Source organism: Pseudochaenichthys georgianus, unplaced genomic scaffold, assembly GCF_902827115.2.
Source record: "Pseudochaenichthys georgianus unplaced genomic scaffold, fPseGeo1.2 scaffold_558_arrow_ctg1, whole genome shotgun sequence".
NCBI classification, from domain to species: domain Eukaryota; kingdom Metazoa; phylum Chordata; class Actinopteri; order Perciformes; family Channichthyidae; genus Pseudochaenichthys; species Pseudochaenichthys georgianus.
In genome coordinates, this window is record NW_027263119.1 from 15,941 (window position 1) to 29,039 (window position 13,099).

The following is a 13,099-nucleotide window of genomic DNA, read 5'->3' on the forward strand; positions in this document are numbered from 1 at the left end:
AACATTTTTAAGATGTTGTGAAAAGTCCGAATTTTGTGAAAAAGTTATAATTTTGAGATTTTGTGAACAAATCTGAATTTTGTGAAAAAGTTATAATTTTGTGAAAGTTGTGATTTTGAGAAAAAGGCAGTATTTTGTACATGACAACCGGTTTCCTCCATCTTGTGACGGTGTAGCTCCCTCTCTTGGATATCAGCATGTGAAGGACACTGCTCAGGAACTAGTCTCTGTATGTGATGACTCCTTCCATCTGGAGAGGATCCCAGACACACGGATCCTGAGATTCAAGATCAAGCCGGGGACGAGTGCTGCCAATGATCTTTTAGATTGGTTCAGAAGCTTTAAGTTAACCGTATTCTCCATAAACTGGTTTAAATGTGTCCGAAGCCTTTCTCTAGTTGCAGAAAGTACCGCAGCAGCAACAGGTGGACGTGTTGATGGACCTGCTCCCTATGATGGAGCGAATCAATACTCCAACGTAGGCTACCCCGCTAGAAATGAAGGTACGTTTTCCAACTTTTAGACTGGTTTAGAGGCATCACATTATTCCCTAAAAACGTGGACATCTTGCCCAATATGTCTGTTTCAGGTCAGACTGGTCTCGATGATGGTCCTTTTCCTTATGATGGTGCAAAACCTGTGTCAAAAGACTAGGTCTTCCAATAAAACCATTTAGAAACTTAAAATTAAGGGTTTTGTTTGTTTTTCATGGACATTTTGGCTAAATCTCTAGTTGCCCCCCGTGGAGGTGTTGATGGACCTGTTCCCTTCGACGGTGATACTCGTTACGCCAACGCAGCGCCGATAAATGCCGGTAAGTCTTATCTTTTAGACTGGTTCAGAAGCTTTAAATTAACTATAAACTGCTGGACATTTCCCCTAAAACTGCCTCTGGTTGCAGGTCGAACTGGAAGTCACCCAGCTGCCCCAGGTGGACTCGATGATAGACCTGATCCCTATGGTGGTGCAAAACCTGTCCATAAACAGTAAGTCTTCCAACCTAAAGAACCATTAAGAAGCTTGAAATTAAGTTGTTGTCCATGGACTGTTGGCTAAATCTATCTCTAGTTGACCCCAGTGGACGTGTTGATGGACCTGTTCCCTTTGGCAGTGATACTCGATACCCCAACGCAGGCTACCCTGTGACGAATAAAGACACGTTTGTGGCTGGTTTAGAAGCAACACATGACCTTTGTTTCATTTAACTTCTCAACCGTTCGCCTGAATATGTCTCTGGTTTCAGGTCAAACTGGTAGGAACACAGCTGATGGACCGGTTCCCTATGGAAGTGCTTCTCATTACGCAGACCCGACAAAAGACGGTAAGTCTTCCAACCTATAGACCGGTTTATAAGCATAACATTAACTTTTTTCCATAAGCTCAAACCTCTCTGGCTTCAGGTCGGTCTGGTAACCCAGGATCTGGTTCCAGTGGCGCTGCTCCTGAAGTAATCTGTGGTTATGGAGGTTATCCTTTAGGCAACATGGACGGTAAGTTACCCAATTATCCTCGGATGACTTTTATTGACTAAAATCTCCTTACTTTTTGCCTGAATCTGTCTCGAGTCGCAGGAAGTAACACCGCTCCTTCAGGACGTGTTGATGGACCTGTTCCCTATGGCGGGGCTACTCGTCACACCAACGCAAACCCAGTGAAAACAGATGGTAAGTCTTCCAACCTATAGACTAGTTAAGAAACATAACATGGACTTCTCTGCTTCTTGCCCAAATCTCTCTGGTCTCAGGTCAGTCTGGTAACCCAGGGTCTGTTCCCAGTGGCGCTGCTCCTGAAGTGATCTATGGTTATGGTTTCTATCCTTTTGGCAACATGGACGGTAAGTTATCCAATTGTCCTCAGATGAGTTCAGAGGCATGACTTTTATTGCCTGTCTCTAGTTGCAGACCGTAACACCGCTGCCTCAGGACGTGTGGATGGGCCCGTTCCCTTCGGCGGTGATACTCGTTACGCCAACGCAGCCCCGATAAATGCCGTTAAGTCTTAACTTTTAAACTGGTTCAGTATTTTTAAATTGACTATAAACTGCTGGACAGTTTGCCTAAAACGGCCTCTGGTCCCCGGTCAAACAGGAAGTAACCCAGGTGGACTCGATGATGGACCTGATCCCCGTAGCGGTACTACTCATTATCTCAATGATAAACCTTTGTCAGTAAACGGTAAATCTTCCAAAATATAGAACCGTTTAGAAGCTTGAAATTAAGTTTTTGTCCCTTGACTTTGATCTCTAGGTGCCCCCAGTGGACGTGTTGATGGACATGTGCCCTTTGGCGGTGATACTCAATACCCCAACACAGGCTTACCCGTTACCAATGAAGGTACGTTGTCTAACCTTCAGACTGGTTAAGAAGCAGCAAACACATGTATTCTCTAAAAACATGGACATTTTGCCTAAATATGTCTTTCAGGTCAGACTGTCTCTATGATGGACCTGTTCCCAGTGACGGTGCGACTCGTTATGCCAACGCAAAACCTGTGTGAAAAGACAGTAAGTCTCCCAACATATAGACAAGTTAAGAAGCATAACATTTACTTTGTTTCCATAAGCTCAAACCGCTCTGGCTTCAGGTCGGTCTCGTAACCCAGGACCTGTTCCTCATGGCGCTGCTACTCGTTATGCCAACGTAAACCCTGTGTCAACAGACTGTAGGTCTTCCAATAAAACCATTTAGACGCTTAAGATTTTTGTTTGTTTTTCATGGACTCCTTGACATGGTCCCTAAATCTATCTAGTTGCCCCCCGTGGACGTGTTGATGGACCTTTTCCCTTTGGCGGCGATACTCAATACGCCAACGCAGCTCCGATAAATGCCTGTGATATTTAAATTTTGAAACGGGTTCAGAAGCTTTAAATGAACTATAAACGGCCTCTGGTCCCCGGTCAAACTGGAAGTAACCCAGGTGGACTCGATGATGGACCTGTTCCCCTTGGCGGTGTGACTCATCACTCCAACGTAGGCTACCCCGTTACAAATATAGGTACGTTTTTGACTGGTTTAGGAGCATGACGTTTGTTTCATTTAGCTTCTTGACATTTCTCCTAAATATGTGTCTGATTTCAGGTCGAACCAGTATTAACACAGCTGATGGACCGGTTCCCTACGACCCGACGGATCCCGTGGTGTTTCCCTGGGCCAACACCTTGTTCATGAAACCGAACAACTGGAAGCCACTTTTCCGGGGTTACGCCCAATGGGAACCAATCACGGAGACCCCGGCGAGCGATAAGTCGCCTCCGCTGTCTTCGTCCTACATAGTCCAGTCCAGAAACGGCTACCAGCGGGAAAAGGAAGTCCTCGCTCACTCCAGTTTCTCCCCAGAGTCTGACGGACCTCCAGACTCAGGTCTTCGAAGCACCGAGGAGGAGGAAGACGACACCCGGAGTCTTTCCATCGCAGGGACCAATGTCTTCTGAGGTACAACGCAAACGGTTCTTGAGCTGCACATGCATGGGTGTGTTTAACGCTGAGGACATGAACCCACCAACACATGTTAACTTTAGATTATTATCACCTGAACATTCATCTGGCCTTCTGAGGTACAACACAAACGTTATTTAGCTGTACATAAGATGAGAAGGACTTTTGATCCTAATTTGGGAAATGTTTGTGTTGAATCAGAATCAGGTTTATTACGAGGTAGGTTGACAAATACTTGGTGTTGTGGTGTATACGTAAAAGTAAAACAATAATTAAAAACACAGAGCTAGATAAACATTTTAAAATATAGCAGTATTTACATATAAAGAAAACGGATATTGTGGGCAGCAGCATTTCCCAGTAACAAAACATAAAGCAGGATATTATTATTGGTGTCTTTAACTATGCCGCTTTTGTAATGCTATTTGAGATGTTTACATTTTGGATTGTTCATTTCTCGTCTTGTCATTCCTCTAACGTAATGCCTTGCTTATGCTGCTGAAATGCAAAGATTTCCCAAATTGGGATCAATAAAGTTCTTCTCTGAACGCTGGGGACATGACCCCAGCTGAACATGTGAAAAGTAGCTTGCACTGAGAAACGTTTGCTTTAGTTACACAATGAAGCTAAATAAATATAGAATAAATGCTTCGCTACTTGTTAGTATCGTCAACGTAATGCAATCGTCCAAAATCAAATGGAGGAATCCCATTGGACCATGGATATGATGCCTTCAGGGACCCGCAGATACCACTGTATTGATTCATGACTAAACTTTGACTCTTTCTTGCAGGCGAACTCTGACTGTTTCCTGGAGAAGTATCAATGAAAACACTTCTGATCAGAATGAGGTTTTCGTTTCCTGGAGAGTCTGAGATTGTGTATGTCGCTTTAACTCCACATCCCACGGACTGAAAAACGGTATAACTGTGACGTTAATGTAATCGTTCCTCCTCTGCAAGTTCTACAGAGTGGCCAAAGACTGGAAACCGATATTATATGAGAGCGCCTCGCAGCTCTTGTCTTTAGATTGTTCTCTCTGTCCTCACTCACTGATTACTGAGTGGACATCTGTCCTCTGAAGAGCCTCTTCTGGGCAGAGATGAGACACACAGACACACACACACACACACACACACACACACACAGTCTGCGTCACAGGAAACATGAAGAGTTATAACGCAATGTGCACCATGCAGGAAGCGAGATATAAAAAAAAGACATATTTTATATATATATATATCTATCTATAAACAAATGTCCTTTTTAAATGTTGGTTTCTGTTGATTCTCCAGTTGTCCTGGGTCTTCACGATAAAAGCCTTTCGGGTAAAGGGAAGGTTATACTCCAGCTGGCTCTTAGAAGCAATGTGTTTCTGTCCTGAATGCACAGAGCGGCAGGTCCTGAAGAAGCCAACACACATATTTAGTAATGTCTGGAAAACACATGAAATGACCAACGATCACTTAAGATGTCCCCGAACGAGTCTGAAACATATGGGAAATATTTCAACAAGACATCCTTACAATGTGTGAGAAATGCCAAAAGGTTTCATAACAACACAAAATGTCTGCACTTGATTCAAAAACGTACCGACGAGCCACGACACAGACATGAGTAATGTATTCTCGAGTGTGTGTGAGTGTGTGAGTGTGTGTGAGTGTGTGTCTCTGTATCTTCAAGAGTGTGTCCTCTTTCTGCTGATGAGCCGCTCCACTTTTGATGATCTTGTGTCTTTAGGTCACACACACACACACACACACACACACACACACACACACACACACACACACACACACACACACACCAGCGACGTGCAGGCAGGGGAGGCAGTGCCTGTCATGCTCCAATGTAACGGAAAAACAACTAAAGAAAAGCTAAATAGTAATAATAATAAAATGTCTCCACTGATCTGTGTGTAAGTGTGATTTCTGTTTGATCCCAATCGCTTCTTATAGTCAAAATCAGCTCCGCTACGACTACGGGGAGCGACGAGAAGTGAGGCGGGACGAGCTCTGCCTCTCGTAAGCCCACAGTGACTGGCTGGAAAGCGGGCCTCAGCGATGCCTGCACCGTCTCACTGTCTGTCACCAATGTAATGTTCGTAGATCCCTTTATTACATTCGTCCTCTCCATCCAAAGTCTCTAAAGAACTTATTTCACGTATGATATTCAGGCTCGCTGCTCTCATCACACAACGGCAATGAGAAAGCACCAGGGGAGGCAGCCATAACCTCTGCCGCACTGCAGGGGGCGCACGTGAGCCCACAGGTCCTTGTTGCTACTGTTATTCTACGCAGAGACGGTAGACGCAAACAACAAGCTGGACTTTTGAGAGGAAGATAAGGAGGACTTTTACAAAACAGTAATAGAGATGTTTGTCCAGAAGGAAAGCATGGACTTCATCTGCAAGTCAAGGTAATGAACATGGGATCTTACTAAGAGAGAACAATCCAATATTTAGATGTTGGTATCCTTTTGTTGAATGGTCTGTTTAAAATTAATCGAAGCATCAGAATAAAAAAGCGTTTGAAAATAACCAAGTAAAAATATGATATTTGTAAATCTGACTGAAAGAGTCCGTGCCTCACCAGCCACGAACCCCACCGCACGTCACTGGCACACACACACACACACACACACACACACTCCATGTATTATTTATAATATTGTATGTACAGTTCTGCTGCCCTCTAGTGGCTTGAACCTTAGTCTTCTTTGGAGACAGTATCCTGTTTGTATTGTGTTACTAGCAGTCTGGTCTAACTCATTCTGTACACTGTGTGTGTGTTCATAAGATAATATCTCTATTTTATACATGTGTTTATTTTTGATGTATCGCTCCGGTGCAATGCCTTGTAAACAACACCATTTCCTGATTTAGGATCAATACATATAATCTATTTTACTTTAACATGTTATCCTTTATCTGATACTATACATTAAAGTCAACCATGTTAGACAGAAATCCTGTGCAGGTGTAGTGTCTGATCTGTCCACACGATGGCGCTCAGCTTCCATCATCCGGATGAAACGGCAGAATTTGCTTTAAATACTAATGTCTGTAATAATTGCACAGAAACATCCTGCTGTTAATCTGTGTATTTAACCTCTGTGGTGTTTTATTTAGCTGGTAGCCTTTTTAGTTGTCACACATTTGCAAAATATGTAAAAACAAATAAAGAAAAATATCACAAAACCTTCGAAAAATGTGCAGAGATTCAGAAAAATGAAGGAAAACCTTTCACACAAATGTCCAACACACACAACACTCTTTCAAATTCATATCTTCCAAGTAGCTTTAGCTGTATATTCAGATATATCTTAAGTATATTCAGATTTAGAACAACAAGTGTCCTTTTAGGACTGAATCCCTTTCCGGAGTCGTGTCCTTTAGGACTCATTTCCTTTCCGGAGTCGTGTCCTTTTAGGACCCATTCCCTTTCCGGAGTCGTGTCCTTTAGGACTCATTCCCTTTTCGGAGTCGTGTCCTTTTAGGACTCATTCCCTTTCCGGAGTCGTGTCCTTTTAGGACTCGTTCCCTTTCCGGAGTCGTGTCCTTTTAGGACTCATTCCTGCACCTCTTATCGATGGTGTAGCTCTAGACTGCCTCACGTCCTTGTACAAAAACATGCTGCCATTAGTCCGTGTGTATTTAACCTTTCTAATGTTTTATTTTTTTGGTAGCATTTGTAGTCCTTGTTACTGACTTTATCTCCACATGTACACATTTGCAGAAACATTTCCCCAAAACCTAAAGTGTGCAAAGAATATGTTAAAAGATTTAGAAAAATGAAAAAAACCGGAAACAAATATTTTAAACATTTGACACAAATCTCACACACACACACACACACACACACACACACACACACACACACACACACACACACACACACACACACACACACACACACACACACACACTGTTTAGAGTTCTAGGTGAGGCCCCGATTAATTTATTCCGGTAAATTACTCTGACCTCACTAATTGACCCGACCGAAGTTATTGAGTCTATGTAAGTTTACTGCTTGGCTCAGATCCACCAAACGTCAGCAAGATCTCACCTCTATTAACTCCCCGAAGAACCAGGTTCAATTAACTGCTGCTTCTATTCAGACAACTCTTTTTAATCTGTTTAAGCGATCCCGAAGGACTTTGGTATCAGTAAATGGGGTGTGTTCCTACCTAAACGTGTGTGTGGCAGGGTGCAGTCTTACCTTTGAAGCAGGAGAGGAGAGCACAGATTTTCCCTTTTATTGTCCCAATCCAAAAGGTGAGATCAGTTTATTTGAAGAAAAATAATAGGTCCAAACCAGTACAGAGTCTTTACCTTTTAACACATTATAATCATACAAAACATATCAAAATGGGGTTATATATTTTTTATCTAAAACCTTAATTCATATTCATTCAAAAGCCCAAATCATGTATTCCGAATCGTTATAGCAACTTTCCAGCATAAAATCATACCGAGAGCCGTCTCACCCAGCTCTGAAAAGGACAGAGCTTACCGGGAGAGAGTATACCAGGGGTTTCCCCCTCTCCCCGACGAAAACCAAAAAAGCCAGTCTTTTTATGCTCAAAAACCGGATAGAAAACCCACAAACACCTCCTCTATACCCAACCAACATCTTCTATTGGCTCTGGCATAAGACACACCTTCCCAAGTTTGTGTAAAACAAAACATGACTAGACATATTCTATGACTCTGACATAACCACCTTTTGAGGCCTCAATGTGTTTCTGCTTAAGTCCGGAGCCCCCCCCCCCCCCCTGCTGTGAGAGGAGAGGAAAGAACCTGCCTGCTCTCTTATCAGAGAGCAGGGCATAAATCATAGGCCTTACACTCAACTTAACAAACCACTTTGTTTGTTTATGCTGTAAATATAGAAACACCTAAAATATGAAGCATTCTCATTGTGGGTTATACAAGAATATAATTGATTATATTTAATTATAACTAACTTTCGTTTTAAGTATTCAACATACTATGAAGCTCTCAACACCCTCTTTTGAAAACGCAAAGTTATAAAACAGCAACAACTAAAATTGTAGGCATACCTACATATTCAAAAACCATCAAGAAGCATTCTCATTATGGGTTCATACAAGAATATGATTGATCATATATGATTTAGTATTTACTTCATACTATGAAGTTCTCAACACCCTCTTTTTAAAACGCAAAGTTATCAAACAGCAACAGATAAAATCGTAAAAACACATACATATTTCATCCGTAAAACTTCAAGCATCAATATCATGAAAAGTTCTTCAGCATGTGTAATCAGGACGACCTTTTGATGAACCTGGTGTGGAGAACGCCGAAAACATAGTACCTCACTGGAATGTTCTCGTTATCACAGGTCAGGCACCCGAGTAAAAAGAGTCATGATGATCATAGATTTGTACGCACCCCCACTCGGCCTGACACTTGCAGGAGCGGGGGGCCTACAGTATCTGTTGTTCCAGTGTAGACTCCTAAATCCATGTTGCTATCTGATGTAAATCCTTGACCCTGACCATGGAGGGGTTGAGGTTCTTCCCTGGATGACACCTCCAAACGAAAGCCAGATAACTCGGCCGACAGTTGTTATGGATTTTTTAGACCTCATCAATAATCGCTCATGACTTTGTGACAAGGTCAATGAGGCCCCACACAATGATAGCACAAACGAGGAACCAGAAGCATATGAAACAGCTTGACTTGGCACGTCACTTGTTGTCGTCTGTTTCTACCGTCTCTCCTGGCCTGTGACCACGACCTTGCAGTGGCTGACGTGGACCCACGTAGTGAAGTGGACCAGTGTCAGGGGTAGGTAGGGCTGCTGCTACCTGGCGTCTGATGTCTGACCATGCAGTTATCAGGTAGTCGTCCCTTTTTGGGAAATCCACTGCGATCGGAGTGGCTCAGCGGGTAGAGATGCAGCCTGTCCCTCAGAGCTGGAAGAAACATCATCCTCCACTGGCAGGGTACAGGTGACTCAGCCGCTGGCTCCATGCTGCACAGGTTTCCTGGGTCCAGGACTTGGCTTCACTTGAGGCACTGTGACTGAAGTTGTCCCGCTAGGGAGGTTCAAATCCTCTTGGTAGATTGCTGAGGTATTAATCTCAACAATATAGCTAAGATCAAGTTTAAATCATTTCTCTGATTCATAAAAAGTTGTTTTCAGTTTAAAAACTTCCCCAAGGGTTTTCTCAAGCACTGGGCCATAACTTACTCTTATCAGTTTAACGACCTGACAGCCCTGCACCTCCATGCTGTGTGAAAACCAGCAAAAAAGAAGGAGGAAGATGTGCTCAAAAAAAATCTAATTTAAATGAATACTGTTGTAGGGTGTAGGCATATAATGATTAAAATAACTGAGAAGAAAACTAATAGTGTAAAATTAAAAAACAATGAGAAAAATAATACAAAGGTTATTTCCCATTTCCTCTTTGATACTGAGGTATTCTCCATTCAAGCTCCAATGATCCATATGCTAATAGACAGAGTTTCCTCTTGCCATCTTTCTTTGCATAATTCACTAACGATTCTAACAGTTCTACTGCTAAATCCTTTGCATTTGAGCTATTACTTGTTACTCAGACTTAAATTCCCTCTTTTGCTCTATAAAATATCCCTTGGCACTGAATTTACCAAGACAAATTCTAGATTATTGCGGGAAGATCCCACAAAAAGCCATCCTCTCCTGTGGAAGAAAGCACATTAACTGCCACGGGTGTGTGCAAAACATGTCATGTGATGTGAGACTGATAGCATCAACAGTGGATTGGGTAAAGGCCGCAGTCATATTCCTATCTGGATTCTAAACTCAGTTGCTCGGGTGAGTCCTCTCTTCTGGAGTGAAACTACGTTCCCAGAGATTGACTTCACTGGATCCAAACCTTCTGATTTAGTTTTAAGCTAACCCTTCTCTGGACTTCGCCCCTTTCTGGTCACCCATACACGATTTCTGAACCTAAACGGAAAAGGTGTGATAGTTAGATATGACCTGACCTTTGCCCGAGGTAGCTTTTCCATACATATAGGAATATATTCAGCCTTGTCAAATTGATTGGAATGTTCCAATTTGTTTTACAGTTTTTATACTCCACTCTGTGGCTGCTCTAACGCCTGATACTTCTATGGTAACGACCAGATAGGTGTGAATCCCTTTATCCTGCAAGGGTGACAACACTTTTTCATTTTTAAAGTGAGTTACATTATCCATTCTTATTCTCTTAGTTTTTGAAAAATTACTGATATGCTCTGCCAGTTTAGCAGACACTGTGTTCCCTGTTGCTCGGGTTAGAGGATAAACATGTTTATGACTCCCTCCATTATCACAGATCACAAGGAAATACTTGTTCCCACTGGGAGTGCGGGTTGGAAAAGGACCTGCTATGTCAGCACTAAAACTGATTAGTGGTTCTTCCTCTATAATTTTAAGGTGTTTAGGATGAATTTTCTTGAACCCATCCACCTCTGCACATTGAAGACATGTTGATCGTGTGTGTTGTAAGTGCATTCGTAGTTTTCGTATGAGTATTTTATTGTTGAGGCAATATTTTCTCATCCGAAATAGGCCCATATGGCCTAAACTGCTGTGTAGTTCACGCACAACCTGAGGAGCTTCTTCAGGGGGTACGTGAATGCTTCTACCCTTTTTCCATATTCTAGGGAATATGGCAGTCAGGTGGTTAACTCTTCCCCGGCTTTAAGCAAGGTAAAACTTCTCTATTTCCCTGATAGTCTAATTTGATCTTATCTGTATGGCTACGGACATGATTCCACTCCAGGTACATGCCTGCCTTTGACTCTGCAATAAGACCCTCCCTTGAAGGGCATGTGTCAGCGCTTCACCTTTCACATTGACCTGCCTTTGTTCCCAGTTATTAAGTTCTTCTTTACCTGCTTTGTAACAATAATCAGTAACAATATGGATGTGTGTTATTTTACGTTGTTTAGCAAAAAGAAGTCCCTCAACAAATGGCCTTTGCCTCAGCAGTTTGTGCTGTACCTGGTATTGCACCCTTTTGCTTGCAAAGTACTTCACCTGAATTAGTTTTCATTATAAAGGCCCAAGTGGCTGCTTGGTCACCTTTTCGCAAACTCCCTCTGTAAACAGTGTTACCTTTGGAGCAGCGGTTTAAGGGTTTCAATGTTTCCCTGTGTGGCTTACTACCTGTGGTCCTAAACTCCACATCTGGATCAGACATCATCCTCTGCCATTTTCCATTCTTATTCTCTCAGTTTTTTTTTTTTTTTATATTGATATTTTTGTTCTGGTGTTAAGATACTTTTTTGAATCTCCCTCTTTTCTTAACAACTGGAGCTATGTCTATTTTAGATCTGACTTGGTTAAGAGGTGATTTGTTCTTTGGTGAGAGGAACACTATTCCCCTTGTGCTGGGTGGGGGTGGGGGTGGATAGCCTGCTTACAGTCTCCAGATCTTCCTCTCTGTGCTGAGGCCATAAAAGTTTTAATGGGTCACTCCGTGGTCTGCTCAGATTTTCTGACCCTGTCTCTGACCCTGTGTGTTGGGTTTTTCTGCAGCACCTCGGGAGCAGAGAAAGGGGGAGATTTTATTTTTCCAAAAGTGCAAGCTCCTTCATTGAGCAGAATAGTTTAGTTGATTTTGGTAAAGTATTTGAGCTTTAGCCTCGCAAAAAACTTCCTCATATTGGTGTTGAAGGTATTCTTGGAGTTTAGTTTCTTCTGTTAGTTCCCACATAGGTTTAAATGGTACATGCAAAACAACCGGTATATGGGGATCATCACCCCCCCGAGTGACAACCACATTTCCCTCGGACAGTTCTATGGTCCTTAACATCCTATCACTCTGTGCTTGCATGCTAGGTCCTATTCTTTTTGCTAGAGCTGCTGCTACCCCTCCTACATGTTGCAGTTTCATATTAGCAGGATTCACTAACATGGTTTGTTGATCTAGTTTAAGATATTCAATATTTGCCATTATTATTTCCAATTTGCCGTTCCCCTGACTGTCTTGTTTAACAATGTGTTTTCTCCTAGGAGTAGTAGAGGGGATACTCATTAATGGTATCTGTGAGTCTTCCTCCCCGTAGGGTGAAGGTAGGGTCTCAGACATTATACCACCTGTTTGTGGCTCTCTGTCCAAACGGTAGTCTGACAGGAAGGTACTTAGGTCGCGGTACGCCCGTGGGTCAGGGCTAATCCGACCAGGGGGGGCAGAAGGTCCGGATTTAGCTTCTGTGTATCCCTCCCCATCTGAAGTTGGCTCAGAGTCATTAAATTGCGTTCTAACCTCATCAGCCATTCTTTTTATTTTATTTTTTATTTTATTCAAGGATTTACGTTCACTCTTTTATACACATGCAAGTTTCTAGGCTTTTACTCACACCGGAGGATCAGTCCGACTATACCGTCACTTGGTTCTAGGTTCTCTTCTGGATTCAGCTAGTGCATGCGGACACCTCAGTTAACGAGTGTTATGTATCGAGCTTCGAGCTATTTCAACAGCATAGGTACCTTTTAGACCTATGTTATCTTTATTAAATCTCCTATTAACTCTTCCCCACGTTATGTTTTAACGCAAAAGTTCAAACCGCAGCTCTTTGACAAGTCCTACCTATAAGTTTCAAAGTAATTGGACAGATACTGAGCAGTGCTCCTACGGCTGACTTCACTAGCCAACAA